Genomic DNA, 24245 nt, shown 5'->3' on the forward strand with positions numbered 1-24245 from the left:
GCCTTGACTGCGTATCTACGTCACATAGAACTGCTAATACAAGTTGTAACAAAAATCATGTATAATATATTTCTAATCAATAATAATAGGAGCAGGCTATCGGTAGATCTGTCGGTAGAGATGGCCACAAGAGGCAATTTCAATTTTCTGGTGGCCACGGAACCCAACATGTACTCAGTGGCCAGGGGTCAATGGTTGCCCGGCAGAAACGGGGACGTGGCCATTAGGAGAATTGTAGGCAACGTGGATCATAGTTTATACCATAGAGAAGATGGCATTGTTGCCGTAGAACTAAATGATATAATAATTATCGGAATATATATCAGCCCGAATTGCGACATGGAGTTTTTTAGCAGAAATTACTTAACTTACAACAACTTATGACACGCTCCCGTAAAAGAACAGTCGTGTTGGGAGATTTTAACTGTAGGACTGTATTGGCTGGAGCCACCACCTCCAATGCTAGGGGAAGAGTTCTTGAGGAACTACTGGAGGCCACCGGGGCATCCTGCATGAATGAAGGGACTGCCACGTACTGTGCGAGAGGACATGAATCGATCTTAGACTTAGTTTTAGTTGACGGCAGGTTGAATATTAATACAATTGATTTCCCAGTCCTCAATGAGGAAATCGGCAGCGACCATAAGGCCATTTCAGTCACTATTGGAGATCACCCTATAGGAACAAGACAGATACACATCAACCACCGATTGACCGACTTCCAGACCCACCGCGTAATCAGAAACGCGGCAAATAAAATCATGAACTGCGTACAAATAGACCCGGTGATATTTCAAGACATCAACAAGGAAGAAATGGCCAAGATACCGCAAAACAACAACGAAGCAACAACAACTACAGCAAGAATTGCACAACGTTTACGAGCTAGAAACGGCATGATAGAGGAAGGCAATCTAACTGTAGAAAACTACAGACAAGCCAGAAAGAAATTGAACTTTCTTATAAAGCAAGCGAAAAGAAGTAAATGGCTGGAACTGTGCCATGAACTTAATGCTGACCCCTGGGGCAAGGCATTTAAAATCATCACTAAACGTCTGGGCAGGCATGTGCCGACGTTGAGTAATGAAACGTAAGAACATTATTCCCCAGAGCGGAAAATCCTAACAGATCAGTGATTGGTTGTGAAGGCAGCAGGTTTACTCAGCAAGAGATAATGGAGGCTATCGGCAAATTGAAGAATAAAAAAGCATAGGGCCTGATCGCATAACAGCTGCCATCATTAAAGGTCTTGCAAAAATAATACCCTGGAAAATGCTGGACATTGCCAGCTTTGGCCTACAAAACAGGTGTTTTCCTGACTGCTGGAAGGTCAGGTCAGGAGAAAGCCAGGTCTTTCTCCCCAAGGCAGGACCAGCCAATGAAACAGGAGGTTATAGACCAATTACGCTAATTAACAACATGGGGAAGGTCGTAGAAAGACTTATTGAAACCAGGCTTAGGAAAGAAATTGAAGAGAGGCAATGCTTACACCCAGAACAGTACGGGTTTAGGAGAGGATGCTCTACTATAAGTGCTATTGAAAGAGTTAAAAACTGGGCTTTAACAACTAGAAGTGGATCCTGGAGAGTCAGGAAAATTCCCCTCATGATTATGCTCGATATCAAAAACGCTTTCGGCACAGTACCGTGGATAGCTATAATAGAGGCCCTACAAAATATGCACAAAAGTGACTATCTGATTAATCAGATTAATCATTACCTCCATCTTAGGTTTATCGAAGTTAAAACGCTTGAAGGTAAAGCTATATATCAGGTGTTTGGAGGCGTTCCTCAGGGATCCGTGCTTGGACCTACCCTGTGGAAAGTCTTCTTTGACGGGATTTTTAGATTAAATTACCCGGAAGAGGGGTATCAGTGGTCGGCTATGCGGAAGACATAGCGGTTCTAGTGGAAGATAGAAATGTAGATATCGTAGAGGACAAAGCCAATCGAGCGTTATGTCTAATTGCGGCTGGAAGGAAATCAGTTGCAGATTTCCCTTAGGAAATCTTGTTGCATGGTTCTTGCTGGTAGAAGACCCATCAGAAACATATATATAAACATCAGAGGAGAAAGAGTCATCTAAGTCAACGAAGCAAAATACCTTGGTGTTCTGCTAGACAAAAGCTTAAAATTTAGTAAACATGTCGATATGATTTGCAACAGGGTTACCCCCACCATTAAGGCCTTGAGGGGGGTTTTTCAAAATCTTGGCACAACTACGATGGAAATCAGGAGGCTGATAACGGCGGCCACCACATCGGCCCCGGTATAGGGAAATGCAATAAATACACAGAGAAATAAAACTAAACTAAAAAGTGTTCATAGATTCGCTCTGCTTAGGGTGTAATCCCCAACATAAATACATGGGTTGGTAAGAGACTGGGTGACGTGAACTTCTATAGCACGCAACTATTGACAGGCCATGGTTGTTTTGGTCAATATTTATTCAGAATTGGGAAGAGGGCCACCCCACTATGCGTTTATTGTCAGGAGATCGACAATGTAGAACACACCATCTTTGCTTGTCCCAGATGGGCTGATAATAGAAGGGAAATTTTAATTAATAGACTGACCCCTGACAATTTAATTAATTGGATGGTGTATAGTCAGGAAAATTGGGACTGGTTCAAGAAGTTTGCGGGGGAAATTTTCCGTATTAAAGAAGACGAAGACAGAAGACGGGGGTCGTAGTTAAAGTAGGAAGGAAGGACAGTCCCTCCGTGGAGGGCACGCATGCTGAGGTGTGCGGGTTCCTGAGAAGGGAGGGAACTCCTGGGGAACTGTGGGGTAAAGTTAAGACCGAGTCCCAGCCGGCGGTGTCGGCCCTGCGGGTGCCTTGGTGCTTAGTGGGGTCGGTGCCGCCGGTTTGAGGCATGGCAAAAGATAAAGACCGAGACCCGGTTCCCTGCCGAGGGGCTGAGGAACGGCGTTGCCGGACCTTGACCATGAAGTGGGGGATTAGAGGCATGGGAAATGGAAAATAAAAGATCCGAGACCGGGGAGGCTAACCTGCCGTGCCGGACTTGCTGCCGGTGGGTGAGGGACGCCTCCTTTGAGTATATGGACACTCTCCCCGACTGCGTATACTTAAATGGATATCCGGTCGGGGGGAGAAGGGGGAAAAAAAGTAGGAGATAAAAAATATTTCCACTTTAATGTTAAGAAAAACTTCAAATTTACTCAATACGACAATGGTTGCATGGGAAAAAAGTTTCTCATCGACTTACAAATTCAGTTATATTTTGGTCATCCCTTGCCGTAAGTGTTGGTTATATCAAAAATTGTTCCAAACAAAAATTTTAAGTAATGTTTAGAGGACTAACGACCACTTTAAACCGATTCGATACAGCTGTGCCTATTAAGGGAATTATGATTCCCTGATTTAATTTCGAAACCCCATTCTTTCAACCCCCTGGACCAATGGTTGGTGATATCAAAAAATTTTACTTAGATAAGTTTTAGGTCCTTATCCAAAGAATAGTAAGAACTTTAAAGGAATTCGATATCTTACTTAATAAGAAAGTTGTAGCGATATAGTTTTTTCGAAAAAGCCCCCGCCATTTCCACTCCATGGTCCGATTTTACCCATTAACGAACTCAACCGAGATTTTGAATCATTATGAAAATGATTGGCGCAAAATGACAGCAGTTATCGTGACCACAAGAAAGTGAAATACATTTATATATATACTTTTGAACTGACGGTGGTTTTGGGGTCTAGGGATGTGAAACGCGAAGATATGTTGAAATTTTCCGGAAGTCGAATCATGGTAACCATTACAATAGGTAGCTTTCTTTTGAAATCTACCTAAAACCTTCATTTATTTACAGTGAACCTACGTAACTTTAAATTAATAATTAATAAGATGTTACTTAAATATTTATTCGTTAATTTTACTTAACAAAGAAACGAAATTATCTAGTAATAAAATTTACCTAACAATAAGATATAACATTTACATCTAGTATGATAACGAATGTTACAAGCGAATTAACACTGTACGTTATCCGTTAACTGTAGTCGTTTCATAAAGTAGCATAAATTAGATCAAATCATTAATTAAAAAGTTAATATCTTTTGATACACAAATTACAGCATTAAGTACGGCTTTAGGCTAATCGATTATAATTATGCTACATCAGATCAGATATGAACTGCAGGTAAGCATAAGCAAACGCCTACTCAAGCCTGTGAATGAAGCCGTTCTCTACCGTATTTTTTTATTATACTTTATATAAGTATATAATATACCTTTATATATATATATATATATATATATATATATATATATATAACTATATTTTATTTATATCTGACAAGTATATCTAAATGTTAAATAATCATTAAAAAAGTATCAATTATTAGAAAAAATAATCACAAAAACAAGTAAATTACAGAGTTCAAGTCAAAAATCGTAACAGAAAATCGACAGTGGAAACGAATTAAACCCAGTGCAGTTAGATAGTTCAGACGTAATGCCGAATATTTATAGTGAGTAATACAAAGTGATTTTTTAGTCCTGTTACTCAATTTTAAATGTAATTTAAGAAAGGGAAATTTAGGTGGAATAAAAAAATGTATTTTTTACTTACAAAAGAAATTTAATAAAAAGCTGTTACTTACATAATTGTTAAAGAATATGCTCAAAATGCCCATCCCGTGCGGTCACGCACGGACTCTTTTCAGCATATTAGCAGAAACCTTTTTAAGAGTTGCATCGGAAATATTCGTCATTAAGTCTGTAATATTGACGTTAAGTTTATCAATAATGTGAGAATTGTTTTTGAAGGCCTCGGATTTAATATAGCCCCACAAAAAGTAGTCAGGAGATGTGAGGTCTGGGAACCTTGGAGGCCATAAGCCCTTGCTTATTATTCGATCATCAAAGAACTCTTGCAAAAAATCCATGGTTTCTCGAGTCGTGTGGCATGTAGCGCCGTCTTGCTGAAACCAGAAAAACCGTTCTTGAGGTTCCAGGAGGGACACAAATTGGCGCACAATATTCCTGTATACTACACAATTTACTGTCTGTTCGAAGAATATGGGTCTGACAATACGATAACAAGATATCTCACACCATAAACCAATTTTTTCAGGATGCAAAGATTTGTCTTGTAAAGCGTTAGGATTTTCAACCGCCCAAATTCGACAGTTTTGACTGTTCACATAACCATCGAGATGGATCCAAGCTTCATCACTAAAGAACACTTAAAAATTCGATTCCCGTTATCGTTTACAAGAGACCTAAACCAACGGCAATATTGCAATCGCTTGTTTAAATCTGGAGGCTGAAGCTCTTGGACTAATCGTACGCGATACGGATACAATTTCAATTTTTTAGCCGTTTTCTGAACACTCGAATATGACAAACCGACTTGCGTGGAACGTTTTCGTAAACTTTTCCGTGGAGAATTGAGCAATCTTGTTTTCATATTCCCTAAAACGTCATCTGTCAAACGAGTTGGGCGACCACTACGTTTTCTGTCGCAAACACTGCCTGTCTCTCGAAATCGGTTTTGTATCCTCGAAATTGACATTTTTTCTGGCGGAGGAATACCAACAAATTTAATTTGAAATGATTCTTTTACACTCGCGTACGATTTCGTAGCATAATATTGTTCAAGAATGAAAACTCGTTGTTCTATGGTAAAAGACATTCTGTTTTTTGTTTGTGAAACGGTACAAAAGTTTACACAGCTCAAGGAGGATCAACTCACACTGCCGTATCTATACCGGTTGAGTAGCGTTACCAACTTCATGTCACAAAACAAAATTTCCCTTTCTTAGAAAAAAAATTACCAGACATTAAAAATTGGATAATAGGACTAAAAAATCACTCTGTATAAACTTTATAAAGGTCACTTAAAACATTCAGTATACTTATAAAGGTATACCAATGAATAAATCACTACGGCTTAATTTCTTGCCTATAGTGAGCAATTCAAAATATTTATTCTGCAATAATTAAGACTGAAATTAAATATTAGTACTTTAAAATTTTTAATTTTATATAAAATTTAAAAAAAAACTAGTATCCCATTTACAATCATCTGTAAAAGGTATACCATCTTTATAAAGGTATACCAATGAATAAATCACTACGGCTTAATTTCTTGCCTATAGTGAGCATTTCAAAATATTTATTCTGCAATAATTAAGACTGAAATTAAATATTAGTACTTTTTTTATGAGTAGCTTTATAAATCACTTTTTTAAAGGACAAAAAAATTTTATTATCAACAAATTTAAGGTATATATCATTTAAAGTTATTTTTTATGTAAGACTGACCGAAATTCGAACCCAGGAAAGTACTGATGAAAGTCGAAGACTCTATCATTCTGCCAAAGAGGTCCCTCAACTTTATAATTTTATGGAAAATGTATTATATTTTTTGTGCAGTAATTTTCCGTTCTACTCTTCTATTATAAATAGACTTTATTCGTTAAAGTACCGGTTACATTGAATTCTGAATCTTGAAAAACCCGATTAATCTAAAACAGAAATATCGGAAAACGAATGATTTAACTGATTTAAAAGCTACGAGTACGTATTTAGTAGCAAATAAAATCTTTTTTTTTATTGCTCAGCTATCTGGTAAGAAACTGATAGCTAATTCCAGAAAATAATTATGAAACTTCATAGACTGCTATAGTCGATTTTCAAGTTTCTCTGAATACAACAATATTCTGATAAACGTCTTTACAGTTATAATTCTTAGGGTAGATTTTATTTTAATTATTTATAATGAATTTTAAATAATAATTATAAGTTAAGACTAATGAAATAGCCACAGAATGGATGGGCATCTGATAAATCCCACAATAAACTACCGCGGAGAAGTACTAGTAAAATAAAATCATAAATGTTTCATACAAAAATCATTTTATAATTGAATTATTATCATGCAGACTGCAGTTTTAAAATCAGTAGAACATTATAAATCAATGTTTACTCATAAAAATTGAAATTATTAAAATATTTTCATAGATTGAATAGACATTTGACATCTAACCTATCACCAGTCCCTCGGAAGATAAGAATATATTTACAAGTTTGAAAGCAGCGTATTACTGATAAAAGATTTTGTGTAAACCAGACTAAAGACAGCTTCATCAAATTGGCTTTTCTTCGAACAATATAGAACCAACTGGAAGGAAGATTCGACTTTCGTTAAAATAAATCGCTGCCCATTTTCAAAATTGTATGAAACTTATAAATACCCAAATTAAAAACGATTATATAAGATTTTAAGCTAGATTTTGCCTGTAATCAATTTTAGCTCAGAAATAAAAATAAATATTTTCCTAAGTTTCTAATATTATAGGAGGATATAAATAATCATAATATATTTTTTATTATTCAAAAATTCCTAAAATTTTATAAACTTAAGAATACATTGTCCTAATAAATTTAAGCGATGATTTTAGAATAGAAAATAATTTCAGCTTTGTTAATATGCAAATCACAGACGAGAATCGGAGGTAAAAAAAGAAAAGATCAAGCATTCTTACAATAATTTATTTTATATTCGAAAGTTTATCTGCGTAATGTGTGTTTTATGTCTTTACAATCATGAACAATAAAAATGAGTAACTTTTATCTAGCTGAAAATTTTTTAGCAGCTGATTTTTTAACTAAGCCAACCTAGTCTATTTTTCATGAAACATTTATTTTATGATCTGATCTGATTCATTTCCTAATCCTTCAGCAGGTATAAAATAGAATCCTACCTACTTAAAGGGCATTTTTGCGTGGGTCTATATGTGTATCCGTCTCCCTTAGCTTAGCACCGGAATGTACCGATCACTAGCGGAAAATCCCGATTCGTTAGTATCAATTTCTAGAGTTAGATTTCTAATTTAACTTTCGTTATATCGTTTTCATCATTCAAAAAAATATATTTAGTTTTACACAAGAGGTAATCAATTTTAGATACCTAATAATCCCATTCCGAGACGCCGCCTGCCAGGGCAACCCGCCCGGAGGGTCTAGCTGCGGAGGATGTGCCTATGACACGCCTCTACTTCCAAATAATACGTTTAATACAAATAGTCTTTAGTAGCTTGTTAATGATATAAAGAAATTATTTTACTCGTAATTAAGTGTAAATATTGATAAAACGTATTCAAACTTTTTAAATAGATTTTAAAAATTCGTAAATGTAGCTTATAAAGTAGGTCAAAACTGATTTCTGTGTCCTTGATTTTCAGAAAACAAAAACCAAAAAGAAATTACAGCCTCTCTAAAAACCAGTTTATATAATCTCTTCAGATATAATTATTTTAAAAAACGGTAACGTATTTTTGCTTCATGAACATAAATTATATTACTAAAATATGTTCATGTTCATATATTAGTACATCAATCCTATTTATAAATACAATTATATATCATGCAAATAATGAATCCTATTACTAAAATAAATGAAAAGTATATTAAAAGAAATTTTAATCTGACATAAGAATATATAATATTATAAAGAAATCCCTTTCGGCACGCCGGAAAGCGGAGGTAGATCTTACCGGTGCTAAGCAGGAGATAAAAAAGATTTCCACCTTAGAGTTAAGAAAAACTTCAAATTTACTTAATACCACAATGGTTGCATGTGAAAAAATTTTCACATGTTTAGCATACGATAAGCACCATCTTCTTACAATTCCAGTAAATGTTTGTCATTCCTTGCCGTAAGGGTTGGTCATATCAAAAATTGTTTCAAACAAAAGTTTTAAGTAATGTTTAGAGGATAACGACCACTTTAAACCGATTCGATACTGTGCCTATTAAGAAAGGTATTTTTTTGTCTTCGAAAGCCCATTTTTTCCACCTCCTGGGGCAATGGTTGGGTGATATCAAAAAACTTACTCAGATAAGTTTTAGGTCTTTATTCAAGTTTATGTCTTATCTTAGTAGGAACTTTAAACGAATTCCCTATTTTACTTAATAAGAAAGTTATGCAATATTTTGTTTTTTCTAAAAAACCGCCCCATTTCCACCCCCATGGTCCGATTTTGCCCATTAACGAACACGACCGAGATTTTGTGTCGTTATATTTTATGTATCAATTTGATTGGCGCAAAATTACGGTTGTTATCGTGTCGACAAGAATGTGAAATATTTATATATATATAAAATTTTGAACTGACGGTGGTTTTCGGGTCTGGGCGATGTGAAACGCAAAGATATGTCGAAATTTTTTGGAAGTCGAATTATGGTATCCATTAAAATTGTTAGCTTTCTTATGAAATCTACCTAATAACTAAGTTATGATTATTGTCAGCAAAAATTTATATTTAATATAACATCGGTTCTCACCTTTTTCTCACTTCTGTTTTTGTGGCTTCTACCTGCTTCGATTAATCTGTGCAGTTTCCGATTTTCGATGAATAATTTAAAATCCAAATTACTATTATATCTAATAGAGAAAAATATAATATATATGCTTTATTTACCATTAAAAAGAAAAATTATCGTGTCTTAGCAGTCTTTTCATCCGGGGTGTTTTGTTAGGAAATATTTGGGTTTTATTTAAAATATTTAATCAGTGAAACATACAGCTTATAATCTATGAATAAATTATCGAATGGTAAGCTAATATATATGTGGAGTCTTCAGTCGAGTGCTGTAAGCAATCTATTACAGAACATCTTAATTCAAGTAACGTGTCTATTTATATAAATTTAATTTGTTGCTTCTGCAAACTCATTTTAAATAAAAAAATTAATTATTGGTGAAGATCTCTTGTATTTATTAGTTTCAGCGGTACGCAATAAAATAAAGCCACCGAACATTTTACGCGATGTTCAACCTGTTTTTACAACCATAATAAAATAAAAAAGTACAGTAACTTAAACCTATTTTTATAGTTCTATGTACCCAGAATAAAATTTGTTAGTCTTACCTCTCAACAGTGACACAAATATAACCAGCAATTCCGATGCATTTATGAATCGAATCACAGTCGGCGTTTAATTTCAAAACACTTTGTCAAATTAATTAATAATTTTTATACACTTAATTAAATCCGAGTCATTTACACAGTAGTTATTGTTAATTGAACTCATTAAATTATTATTGTTTAGATTTTCACTAAAACATTGTAGCGACACATTTTAACTGCAATTGTTACCATTGTATTAATCACTTCTTCAATTATAAGGCGAACAATTTTCAAAGCGTTTTCCGTAAAACATCCTAAAAAGATGACTTGTACAATTTTTATTTGCATAATCTAATAATAAACTAAGTACCATATAAACTGGTTTATTTTGCTTACGATGAAATTATGCAAGAAAAACAAAACATTCTGAAACTTGCATAGCATTCGTACAATTAATTCGTCGAGCAGAACCAGAAAGAGTATATTGATACATCTATAGATTCATCTGTAATAATTGACAGTTTCACAAATTCTGGCAAAATAACTTATATGTCAAAAGCCTTTCGAATTAAGAATATTAAGCCTTTCGAATATTTTAAGATTTTTATTAGTATCATTTACAACGCTTAACTAGTTACCCAAACTTCAGCAAGATTGCGATAACAGTATCAAAGAATAAAAGGGTGAAATTAAGACAAAAAATTGCAAAACTTTCTAAGGTAATAAACTTATATCAAAAGTTTTGTTAAATTTTATTTATTAAGACCGTTAAATTAAACAAAAAATCTTCACCGAGTAAAGGTCGAAGAAATGAGGATTTTCTATCGATAAATTTTCTCAAAAAAAGCTCATTGAAGAAAGCATTCAGATTTTTAAAATATTCGTACTAGAATTTAGCTTTCAATGGAGAAGAAAACCGTGGTTTCTTATAACATTTTAATAAAATCATTCCATTTGTTAAGCTTCCAAGATAAACACTTACAAACAGATTGAAATCTTTTAAAAATAAATTAAGTTGAATATTCTTTAACGATAAAAAAGGATTATATTTACTCATAAATAAGAAATACAAAATAAAAAATTTAGTGCTATTAATTTAGTGCTATTTATTTTTATTTTTAACAAAATATTTTTATTAATTACTTACATTTATTAAAGCGTACATTTTAAATTGAAAACATATTAAAATAGAAGAAAATTATATTAATTTACGAATAGTAAGGATTCATGTTCTACAAAAAACTCAAAATATATGCACTATGTTTTTAAATATCGATTCATAGACAGACCAAAATCTTCCCAGAAAGCTACTATGAATTGTAAATAAACCTCACCAGTATTAAAGTGATGAATTACATTGTGTAGGAGAATTACTGTATAATGGCTAGTTACTTTCTTTACAACAAGAATAAATGTCAAAAAGAAATCATTTGCTTTAACAAGATGATAAATGTTCGAAATATACCGAAATGAAACACGACTGGCACTAGATAGGGAATCTTGGAGAGCTGCATCAAACCAGTCAAATGACTGAAGACAAAAAAATCATACTTCACGAATAGTAGTGAAAAAATATTTATTTTTTTATTAAGGTATATACTAGAAAGCCAATTCTTATGCTGAGACGAATGCTGTAGATTATATGTTCCATCAGATGGAGGATACGTATCAAAGCTTTACGTTGAATTAGAAAGAGTTAATAGCAGATTAAAATATTTAATATACATCTTCACATACTAATAATAAAATCATCACTTTTTAATCAACATGAATTTTCCTGTTTTTTATCGCACCATCCGCTGCTGTATTTACATAGAAACAGGATCTACGAAACATAACCCATGATACTTAACATAATTCATACATCTATGTGTGGAAGTGTGTGTGTGGGCGGGGGGGGGGTGCGTGTATGTGTGTGTGTGTGTGTGTGTGTGTGTGTTTTAACATAAAAATTAACTAACTATATTTACTTTTTTAATTATAAGACAAATTTCATTGTATCGAAAAGTATATTTATCTATTCATCAATTCATTTTATTTCGCTAACTATTTTACACGTTATCCTACTAATTTATCTTATTTTATTATTTGTCAACGATCACAGTAGATTTAAAGGCTAAATCTTTTTTCAATTCCTTATCCAACTCCTTTTCGCACTTCGATTTCTTCGTTTTCTTTTTCTTCGTTGATGAGATTTGCCTGAAAAGAAAAAAAAAACATTAATAGCGATTCAATTAATTAATTTGTTTTTCTTCCCCCTCCCAATAAAAAAACTAGAAAAGTAAAAATTAAACGAGATTCGTAATTTAAATTTCATAAAAATCTATGATAACTTTCTTTTTGGTTATAAATGTGATCTGTGAACCTATATAAACAAAATTTAAAAACAATACAACTAAAAAATTAATTTTTATTTTTCTATTGTCTTTTTTGATGGCATAAGATCATTGAGTCTATTATCCCCATAATTCTGTTTAAATCTGTAATAATAGTAATACAGATATCGGAGAATTTTTTATTTGGATAATTATTTACATTTCAGTGTAAGTAAAAGAGAGAAGAAATTTAATCAATTAATAAAGAAAATTTCATTGAAAATTATTTTTTCACGGAGTTCGTTAGAACTTCGTCGGTAAGAGACAACGAAGTCAACGAACTACGTTTACAGTTCTAAACATAACGTAACCTAACAGCAAAATTAAAATGGAATAAAGCGTGAAAACATTATATTTCAGTTCAATTAAATTACTAATAAATAATACTTTCAAAAAATACCTCGAATTTTGAAAGACAACGTTTTTTTTTCCATTTGATGAACCGCGGGACACAAATATGTTATTTTATTTATTTTTTTAATGTTCCTTTACGAGTCGCGCCGCTAGGTAGCAGTACTTGATAGTACTAGGTAGCGTACACAAACTTGATAATGTACTTGAAATAATAAAATTAAAAGAAAATATATATTAAAGCTTGTTTTAATAGTAAATGCTGTTATGTAAATAAAAGTACTGAATATGAAACAAATTTTTAATTCCCATCACTTCTTTAAAAAAAAAATAAAAGTATTAGTTTACGAGAGATTACAATAATTTTATTAAAAAAGGAATAAATAAAAAAAAAATAAATTCAATTGGTAAAATCGAATTTAACGATAAATATCGAGGGTTACACTTACAAAGTAACAAGTGAAATATTACGTCCCGGATTTTCGATTCGTAAAGGTCATTATACTAGTTTAATTAAAAAAGGAAAAATATGTTATGAAGTGAATGATATGACTATCGGCACAAAAAATTGCCCGTGAAATTCAATTTGTTTGTTCTAAGGCAATAAATCTTAATAATAAATCCGCAAGATAACAATCAGTAATTCATAAAATAAAATAATAAAAGAATGATCTAAAAAACGCAGTGATATAAAAAAAATTACAATGAAAATGTAAACCGTACGGTAAGAGTCTTGCAGATATAATTTCTTCCGCTCAAAAAACAAAAATTTCTGTAATATAAATAAAACTGTTTTTAATAAAATGATACTGATATCAAAAAAGGTAAGACACTACATTTCTTTTATTAAAATCTGTTTTTAAATTAGAATTTTCTAAAAAAAAAATTACATGTTAATTATATGTAATAGACAATAGATATACGAATATAAGTTTGCTACATAGTTTCTTTTAAATAATACATGTAAATAATACATTTAATTTACAGAAATAATACAATTCTTATTCGTTGTTTAATAAATGAAATCGGGCCGGTAAGAGTTTTGTAACAAATTTTTCTTATTTTTGCTTATTATATGGAACGCTTAAACATTGTTTATTATCTATTGTTGTATATCTATTATTTATTACATATATTTAACATGTATTTTTTTTTAAAGAAAATTCTAAATTAAAAACAGATTTTGATAATAGAAATGTAGTGTCTTACCTTTTTTGATATCAGTATCATTTTATTAAAAACAGTTTTATTTATATTACAGAAATTTTTTTTTTTTGAGCGGAATAAATTATATCTGCAAGACTCTTACCGTACGGTTTACTATTTCATTGTAATTTTATTTTGGATATAATCAGGATTTTATTTATAGTTACGTTCTAAGAACTGGACCAATAAAATTTACAGTTACACGTAATTCTGAAATGATAAGTCGGATTTTTTCGTTTGAAATAATTTGTTTCCCTAGACATTAGTTATACTTAGTAAGAAAAATGGATAATATTTTTTAATAAAAAGCAAATGTATAAGAAAGTAAATTTTTTATTTTTAATAAAAATAACAGATTAATAATTGTTTTATTGTAGTTTTTTATCTTCGATTTACATTTATGTTCCGACATTACATTAAAACGTTTGTCAAGTAGGCAAACGTATATATATCGGCAAATGTTGTGTATATTATATATATTTAGTAAATTTCATTACAAATATTTACCACCTCCCTAAATATTTTTTTAATTTTTGCAGTAATTTTAAGCAAAAAGTTTTAATTACGTATCAACTAAAAGAAACTACGTTATACAAATCGTTTAATGTCGGCTTACGAATATAAGTTTGCTACATAGTTTCTTTTCGTCTGACATAATATATTATATACACACAACTCGTGTGGGTGGTATATTAATGACGAAGATGGAAAATACACTTCCTAATTAATATTTTTTATCGCAAAATAATAATTCTCATTAAGAAAACCTATGTTGAATGTTTAGAGTGTACGAAATTCTCTTTAGGGAATGAAGTTTTAATGAAACCTAACAAACACATTCGCGTGCGCGCGAGAGAGATAGAGAGAGAGAGAGTTCAAATATAAATAATAGGTGTTCTATCCAATCTACACATGCCGTGCAACAAAAATATCATCGAGAAAGTTATTATTTATTAATAAATAGTTAACAGTTTAATGGGCATTTCATAAAAATATCCATAAAAATAAAATTTTAATTTTACCTATATACAAAATAATAGATATAGATTACACTTATGTTATTTTCCTGGCATCATAATTCTAGAGCTACGCTGCAAGAAGAAAAGTATGGTAATCAACCAAAAAATAGCATATAGGCTTTTTGATTTTCTCGACATTTCATGATCCAAAGACCCAAAAAACAAAAAAAAAGTAGTGGCAAATGTTCGTACGTACGTATATACGTATGTTGGCGTGTTTAAAGCCTAATAATTTTTGAATAGGTAAACCGATTTTTGATGAAATTTTGTACAGATACGTATATAAAGTGTTTCTAAAATGGTGGGCTGGCTATTCTTTTTCAGAAAAAACAAAACTAAACAAAAAATATCCTTAGGAAAAATGGCAATTTCTGCTTCGTTCTCCTCCTGTCCACCATTTTGTTATTTTTATATAAATATTTGTATCTCAAGTTCAGATACAGAAATCACATTAATATTATTTGGTAAGCGTCTTCGTTATAGAGTTTTAAAATGAGGAAAAAATCAGAATTTAAATACCTTCGAAAATTACAAAATGGCAGCCATGTTTATCTTTCAATCAGTTATATCTCCATAAATATAAGTTTTATCAAAATGAATGTTATTACTGAAATATGAAGCCTTTTATTTTAAACAAAATGAAATTTCATTTTTTTTTAAATCGGTTAACAAATAACCGAGTTAAGGCAGAAAATTGATGTAATTTTGTGTCTGTTTTCATGTCCTCCACTTTACGTTTAATTCAATTAAATATTAATTGTTTTTATGTATTGTACACTCTACTATTGTAAATTAGTATCAAATTAAGCAATAATTTTCTCACAATAATAGACCTAATAGTTACAAAAATAAAAAAAAAACCTGTGATAGTCTTACATTAATTGTTGTAGTAATGTTCTAATATTAGGTTTAGGTATATATATATATATATATATATATATATATATATATATATATATATATTTAAATAAACAGTTTACAGTTATTAAAAGTTATAAGAGGTATTCAGATTGTCCACCATTAGAAATTACACAAGTCTCCATTTTTTTTCTGAGAGATTGTCTTAACCATTCAAAAATTCCGGGAGTACTTCTAATTTCTTGAAATCCATTTTGGATCCTTTGTTAAAGATATCAATGTTAAGTACTGGAGTTGAATAAACAATATGTTTCAGATGGCCTCACAGGTAGAAGTCAAGAGGGTTTAAAGTCGGTGACTGGGCACTAGCCCTCCGCGGCTCATCCATTTTTCATGGAAAGTTTTATGCAGGAAATCTGATACCAACTGACTGAAATGTACTGGAGCTTCATCGCGGTGAAACCACAGATTCCCTCTTAATTGTAGAGGTAAGTCTTCCAAAAAATGTGGAAGATTTTCATTCAAATGTGCAAGATAATTTTCTCCATTTAAATAATTTGGTAGAATGACAGGACCCAAAATATAGTCATTAAATATACCTGCCCATACGTTCAGGGGAAATTTTTGTTGATGACTACTTTGGAAGGTACCATGCGGATTCTCGTCGTTCCAGATCCGCTGGAATTTTGACCATCATTCCTGTTGAAAGAAGCTTCATTTTTATATTATTAACATGATCAGCAGTAATAGTCGCTGTGTAAAATTATTCAAAAGTGAAAAATTAATATCAATTGTTTCATTATTACGTAATATTAAATTTTATTGAAGTAAAATAATTGCTTAATTTGATACTAAGTTACAATACTAGAATTAAAAATAAATAAAAACAATTGAACAATTGATTAGATAAATTTAATCGAATTGAACGCAAAGTGGAGGACATGAAAACAGAACAAAATTACATCAATTTTCTACCATAACTCGGCTATTTGCTAACCAATTTAAAAAAATAAAATGTAATTTTGTTCAAAATAAAAAGATTCATATTTCAGCATATATTTTGATAAAACTTATATTTGTGGAGATATAACGGATTGGAAAACAAATATGGCTGCCATTTTTTATGCTAGGCTAACATTTTATTGCCTATTTTTTGACCGATTTTTGTCTTCTTAAGCACAGTGGTAGTTCCAGTAACTCCAAAACCACACTTTGGGAGATATATTGGGATTGGAAAGCCGATGAAAGTGTAAAAATATCGATTTTTTGAAATTTTTAATGTTTTCTTTAACTTTTTAGATTTTTCATAATATTACAATTCACCCATCACCGTCTAAAAAGATATAAGTAACTTTTTACTTGTATATTTTTAAGTGTAATTGATTTTAGTTTCTTCTATTTAACGCAGTAAACGTAGAAAGATATCTTGGAAGGTAATTTTGAAGTTGGGAAGCAAAAAAATTAAAAAACACTTTAAATTAATACTTTTTGGTCTATATAAATATATAATGATAATTTTACAAGAAACCTTCATCATAAGTTACCCCACCCCAAAAAAAGCTTAGGTAACTTTTTCATTATATAAGAAGAAATAACCAATGTCAGGAAAGTATTACCTTGTCAGCTTTTTTAATAGATGTACAATATTATTAATATATAGCATATTACGATTAAAATTCAAAAAGAAACCAGTAATGGAAAATTGGAAGTGAAATATCTGAAATTAAGCAGGATTACAATTAGAAATTTTAAATCTATAACTATCATAATTCTTTATTTGAGAAGTTTTGCTTGAATAGCACCTCATTAAATTTAAGTAAAGATAGATTAAGCATTCATATACATGTCTGTGAAAGCACAATAGTACATAAAATGCAAAAATTACCCTATAAAGCACATAAGAGCAAAGGCGTTGTAATGACAAGACATGTAGTTGAGCAGGTCAGAAGAGTTGGGTAAAATCAATATAGCCATGACGTAGTTACCACTCCGTCCGTTACCAACCTAACCTTGTCAAATTTACCCACATCCGAATAAATGGAACCTGACTCTTCAGAGAATTGTCTTATTTCCTCAACCCTAGTATGAAAAACTAGGGTCTAACTAGTACGTCTCAGGAAAAAGCTTATTTCAGTACGTCTTATTTCAGGAATGAATCGATGAGTTTACCTCTAAATAAAACAATCTGATGTGGACACCACATAACTTCCTTGTACACCTATCAAATTACATATACATATTGTTTTTAAATGAAAACTACATAAAATTTTATTTCATTAATAACTTTTGATATTTTTTCATGTTTTTTTTTTTATTGTTATTATTGAATTAATAATTATTGTAAAAAATGTACAATCAGAGGTTAAAAATTATTAATAAATCAATATATTTAAATTTAAAAAAAAAGAAGGGAAATGAAGTCTGATTCAAACCGATGTCCCTTCCTCTTGTAATATCCAAAAATTTCATTAATTAACATTTTATTTGGCTATAACTCTGGAACCAATTAAAATAAGTACCACTTATGATAAATCGTTGAAAAGCTCTCAATGAGGGCTTATTGCTGTAGTTAAGAAAAAGTAAAAAACTTCAGATTTTTTGGAATTTGGGCTTTTTTGGACACTTTTGGTCAAGTCGATTGCAGTCAAAAGGGTAGGTGCACAACTAGATTTTACAACAGCCCTAAATCCACAATTTCAACATCCTACGGCTAATCGTTTTTGAGTTACGCGAGATACATACGTCACGCCGAAACTAGTCAAACTGGATTCAGGGATGGTCAAAATGGATATTTTCGTTGAAATCTGAAAACCTAAATTTTTACTTCCTTTACTTCGTACAAAGAAGCAAAAAAATACGGAATTTTAATTTATGTTTTAGTATTCTGCGGTATTAATTCACAATAAATATTGAAAAAACTTATGCGGCAGCCGACTTATCATTTATAAAAATAAAACTACTGTTCATAATAGTGACATTAGTACTAAAGTATAAAACGTTAAAAATAATGTGTTTATGCATGCAATCACGGTAGCACTTCTTTGTTATAAAAATGTGAAATAAAACAACTGTTAGAATACATAACATTCTACTTGTACAGCAAAACAACTGAAATAACAATCAATGAAAATATGTAAATATGCTATTTCACAATAATACGTATTTCAGTATACTTTTAAAAATAAATTGAAATGATTTCAACAAATAAGCAAAACAGAATGTTATGCAAAAATATTTTTTCGTAATCAACAAAAAGTATTGCGTTTCTTTTATTTTAGCATTTTTTCCCATCTAACTTTTCCCTATATTCCTAAAATATATCAAATTATTAACTAACTTTTACCTCACTATCATAGTGATATTAATAAAATCACTTACTCTCTACGTATTTAAATTAGTATGATAACCTCGTAAAACACTTGAATCTAAAGTTATCAGTAATATACACTAACTATTACTATTACTGCTATTGCTGTATTACTATTACTGCTTATTATTATTAGTAGTAGTAGCTATTGTAGTTATAAGATTAGTTTTCAACCTCAAAAACTAGGTAATCATGCATCTAATTTTAGAATAAATTAAATATTTTAAAGAAGAACCAAGAATTTGTTTGAAGTTAAAAGTCTAGACACATTTGGTAAATAAATGTTTGTACTGCTGACATAAGTGGCAGAACGATCAGGTTCCCTATGCGCGTTGTACAATACAAAAACGATTACGTATCGTAACAAGACCGGTATAACGGACCTGAGTAACGGATTCCTACCAATTAAGAAGAAAGTAGTTGAAAATATAATAACGAGTGGAATCCAGAAAAAGGCTAAAAGAAACCCTTTTAGTAAAGGTAACAGGTCCGTTTAACAATCGTCTTTTGTAATACTGCCCACTAACACAATAAACAGATGTTCCATGAGAGGAGTTACCGGACCCAGGTTTGGAATTTCATGCGAAAATGTGTGACGATATTCTCACACTTCGAGTTGGGTCCGGTTCTACAGATAAAGAAAATAGGAGTATAAATCCTCCGGGGAAGTCCAGTTGATAATCAGTCTAAGCGAGACGTTATGATGTGAGTTTGCGAGAGATTTCTACGATAGAATCCTGCGAGATGTCAGTCCGCGAGAAGATTTTGCGAGAGAGTATTCCGCGAGGAGGTCCGTGAAGGACCTTAATCGACGCGATTAAGGTGACGTTGCGAGTAATTCCAGTACACAAAAACAATAATTAGTTCGGTGAGTTACTTTTACTGTAACTGAAAGAGATAATGCACTAAATTGCATACATAAATTGTTAGAGTGGTTTTATTTTTGAACAGCAAAGAACGTTTGCAGTGAAAGAACGTTATACTTTTTTCTTTTCTTTTTTTTCTTTCCATAGGGGGAGGAAAAAGCTCTGCCAGCCGCCGTCAGGCCCGCACTGATGGCAGGGCGGGGTTCTCACCCGCTAAAAACCCTCCCCTCCTATCATGGCCGGAACTAAGCCATATGGTATGTACAGCCCCTGCATGATCACCCAGGCATTTTACTATCCGAATCCGTATGACCGGAAGGCGTCCCCAGGGGGTGATCGACGAGCAACGACTCCGAGAAGGCCCCCACGCCGCCCACCCCCAGAAGCTGGTCTCCCTTGATCACTCGTCATAGAACTCCAAGTCCCTATAGATCTGCATCTGCTCAGCCTGTCGTCGCCTCTCTTCATTGGCATTCTCTCCTATCGATGTGATTGTAGTCGAAACACATTCCCATTTATTGCTATTGCAGAGCATCAACTCGATTATATTGTTGGCCCCCTCCGCACCCTGATCCTCGAGCACTACTCTTAAGTTGCGGCATCTAGGGAAAAAACACATGCTCTGCTGTATTCAATCCGCCGCAATCGTGACAGCGACTTGTATGGCATCTGCCCATCATTAACAGATAGTCCCGAAAACATCCATGTCCAGACAGGAAATATTATATTTGTCTTATCTATTGTACTATTGTTGTTAATACAAGACTATCGGCTAAAAGTGTTAAGACTAGGGGTCATACTAATGTATTTTGTCAGTGGGACTGAATTCTGCTTTTCAATGGTTAGCTACATGTGAATGAATCCTGACGATTACTTTAAATTCGGTTTTGTATGTAATCATTATTTTATTATTATTATAATTATTGATTTGCCTTATTTTATTTATGTTCTTAAACTAATAATAAATTGTAATTATATAAACATTTTCAATTGTCGGTCTCTCAGTCTTCTGATCGAACCGCGAACACGCGACAGTATATAAAAATTTTACAACTTATCAATGAATACCAATTTTGGCACAGTACTTGACAAGTGGCTTGTGGGTAACTCAGATGTTCCACAAGCGCTGCAATTGAACTGTATTGGAATGAATAATGTATGTATGCAATGTGCATTTATGATGTGATAATTACGTTTATTAATTATATTATTTATTTATAAATTTAATTTTAATCTTAAATTTATTTACTCATCATTCGTTTTTTATCTACTTTTTTCGGTTTTGTTTACTTTTATTCGTTTTTTATATATTTTATTTTAATTTTTATTAGTTTTCTCTCTCTCTTCTTATCATTTTCTTTCTCTTTCTATCTCTCTTTCTCTCTTTCTTTCTATATATACAATTATAACGTTGCTCTGATATATTAAAAATATGTACTAACGTCTTAATAGATTATTTTGATGAAATTGAGATGTTAAATTGTTTACTTTTTAATTTTATTTTAATTTTTTTTTTTTATTTCTATATCTACTCGGAATTAATAATTAATAATATTATCAATTTTACTGAAGGTTAATTGGTAAACAGGCCCACTTGTGTCCTAACTTTAAGTAAAAATAAGCAATAAATCAGTGAATGTATAATTTTCTTTCGTTATGTATACATATGATTTTGTCTATTTATATATTTTTTGCCATTTGTCTATTCTTGCGCATGCACGCGCCCGCGTTCAATTACACCCTCGATATATATATTTAATGTGCTTAATCAATTAGATGTGAAGGTCGTAAAAATTAATACCATACAAGATTCACAACACTTAAATTTATTTTATTTAAAGAGAATCAATAGAATGTACATATTTTATATTTTTGATTATAGCTCAGTTAATTTTAAAATTACAAAAATGTTTTATAATTTATGAAGAAATAAAAATACTACCGCATTAAAAAAAGTGATTATAACAGGTAGAAAGCCGATAAAGAGTTCCATAACTTTCCTGGCTACCGACTACTTAGGAGAAAAATTAAGTTTAACTTGCATACTTAAAGTGTAATATTAAAGCTTCTCAACTTCCTACCCCTTTTATTGATCGATACTAAAATTAATCGGTATCAATGCTCATGTATAAAAACCATCACACTAAATTTTATTCAAATTGGCGATCCAATAAAGAGAAATCTAGCAAAAAAGCAGGTCAACATATATACATCTTCCAAAACTTTTAATACTAAATTTTTATTTTATAGTTAGAGGGATGGTCATGAAATTTCAAGATCTGAAAAACCCTTACACGCAAAATTTGACCCGAAGCATACCTTCGTTATATATAACGAATATATATTGCTTATATATATTCAAAATATATATATGTAAATATATATATATATATATATGTGTGTGTGTGTGTGTGTGTGTGTGTGTTATATATTGCTTACTTTTACAGTATAATAATATAGTCGGGAAAGAAAAGAAATTAATGGTTGACAGAGTATTCATCTAAAATAATTTAAGGTAAGCATTATAATACTAGTATTTTTAACATTACATTTTTTAAACTTTTAATTTACATTTGTTTAGATATAGATTTCATCAGTAATGTTTTTTGAAGTTTCATGATGTTGCTGACAGTTTAAAACCGGTGCTATTCCGATGTTTTCAAAAATCTATATACATCGATCGAAATAACTCATTTAGAGGAAAAAAATTGTTACCTGGACTTTTATAAGTGGAAATGGTAAAGGGGCTTATAATAAAGGTAAAAAAATAAATGCGTGGGCATTTATTTTTTTGGTGGTGGTGGAGGATTGATTTGGGGGTTGAAAAATGGTATTATTGCGATTTCCGGCGAAAGTTGACGTCAAAAAAATTTATAGTTATTTAAGACACAGAAAGGTGTACTTTCACCAAGTTTCGTCAAAAATAAATTAATTTGACGATATTTTGAAATGATAAATAAAAAATGAAAAAAAAAGATTTTTCGAATTTCTCTCGGAAATTTTAGATTACGTTAAAAAGTGACCTCAACAAAAGTTGTAGATTTTTACATGATCTACAAATTTTGTACTGGAAAATTTTTTTTCAACCCCGCCAACCCACCAAATTACCACTGATTCACCTCTATTTTTCACGTTTATTATAAGGCCCCTTTACCATTTCCACTTATAAAAGTCCAGATAACAATTTTTTTTCTCTGAGTGTAATTTGGTTGAACTAATAAGATAATTACAGATTCGTAATTTTTTTATGAATCAGAACATTCAAATTAAAGAGTTATACACATAATGTAATGTGAAATATTAATAGGTAATATCTCAGCGAGATGGACAATTAATAAGGATTAAACTGTGAATAATGAAGAATTAGAAGGATTTTGAGTCATAAAAAAATAGGAATGAAGCCAGAAAAAAATATACAGTATGAAAATTATACAAAAAAAAAACAGAATTAAAATGCCGTTCGATATTAATGTTATATCACTAAAATAAAAAAGAACGTTATCAAAATCATCCGATGGAATGTAAAAGCTTATGGATTCAAAGATTTATTTCCTGTAAAATAACGAAAAGTAAAAATTAAAATATTTGAGATGCGGTACCGTCGCTGAACCTTATAAATGCAATGGTAGTAGGATAACTGATAATGAAGTTCTAAGAAAAGTGAAGAAAACATTTATTTATAGGAACAATAAAAAAAGCGGAAGTTGGGAAGTTACCTCGTTTGAATATCTTCGTAATGAACTATTTTCTTATTAAAAAAGAACTGGTGGAAGTATTAAGAAAGAGAAATCTAAATCACAATTTTTAATGATATCCTAGAAATATGTCTAATAGCAGAGTCAAAAAGCTGCCTATGGAGAAGAATTACAGATGATCAAACCGACGTAAAGTGAAATGAAAAAAAGGTCAGAAAATTATACTATTACGTTAGTATGCATAATTCATTTCATTACAGAAATTTATCGTAAAAAGCCTGAAGGAAAACGTTACCCAGTTTTTACTTTCTTGTTCGAAATAGAGGAAGTATTGTGACCGCGAAAAATTTTGGTTTTCAGATTTCAACGGAAATATCCATTTTGGCCATCCTTGAATCCATTTTGACTGGTTCCGGCGTGACGTCTGTATGTACGTACGTACGTATGTATGTATGTATGTATGTACGTATGTACCACGCATAATTCAACGATTAGCCGTAGGATGTTGACATTTTTTACTTAGGACTCTTGTAACATCAACTTGTGCACCTCTCCTTTTGATTGCAATCGACTGGATCAAAACTGTCCAAAATCCAAAATATTTGGATTTTTTACTCTTTTTTAACT

At 31.3% G+C, this 24245-nt stretch overlaps 2 protein-coding genes across 2 annotated transcripts in view; one reads left to right on the forward strand and one right to left on the reverse strand.

The window, feature by feature from the left end:
- LOC142321740 (sodium-dependent neutral amino acid transporter B(0)AT3) overlaps positions 1 to 10039 on the reverse strand; it is a 187815-nt gene extending 177776 nt beyond the window's left edge. The window contains exon 1 of the mRNA XM_075360081.1: positions 9903 to 10039. The gene's annotated coding sequence lies outside the window, so the exon portion shown is untranslated. The remainder of the gene's footprint in view (positions 1 to 9902) is intronic.
- Positions 1 to 24245, forward strand: part of Rbm13 (RNA-binding motif protein 13) — a 279868-nt gene that overhangs the window by 69607 nt on the left and 186016 nt on the right. The window lies entirely within an intron of this gene.

This window comes from Lycorma delicatula, chromosome 1 (genome assembly GCF_047948215.1).
Source record: "Lycorma delicatula isolate Av1 chromosome 1, ASM4794821v1, whole genome shotgun sequence".
In the NCBI taxonomy this organism is placed as follows: Eukaryota; Metazoa; Arthropoda; class Insecta; order Hemiptera; family Fulgoridae; genus Lycorma; species Lycorma delicatula.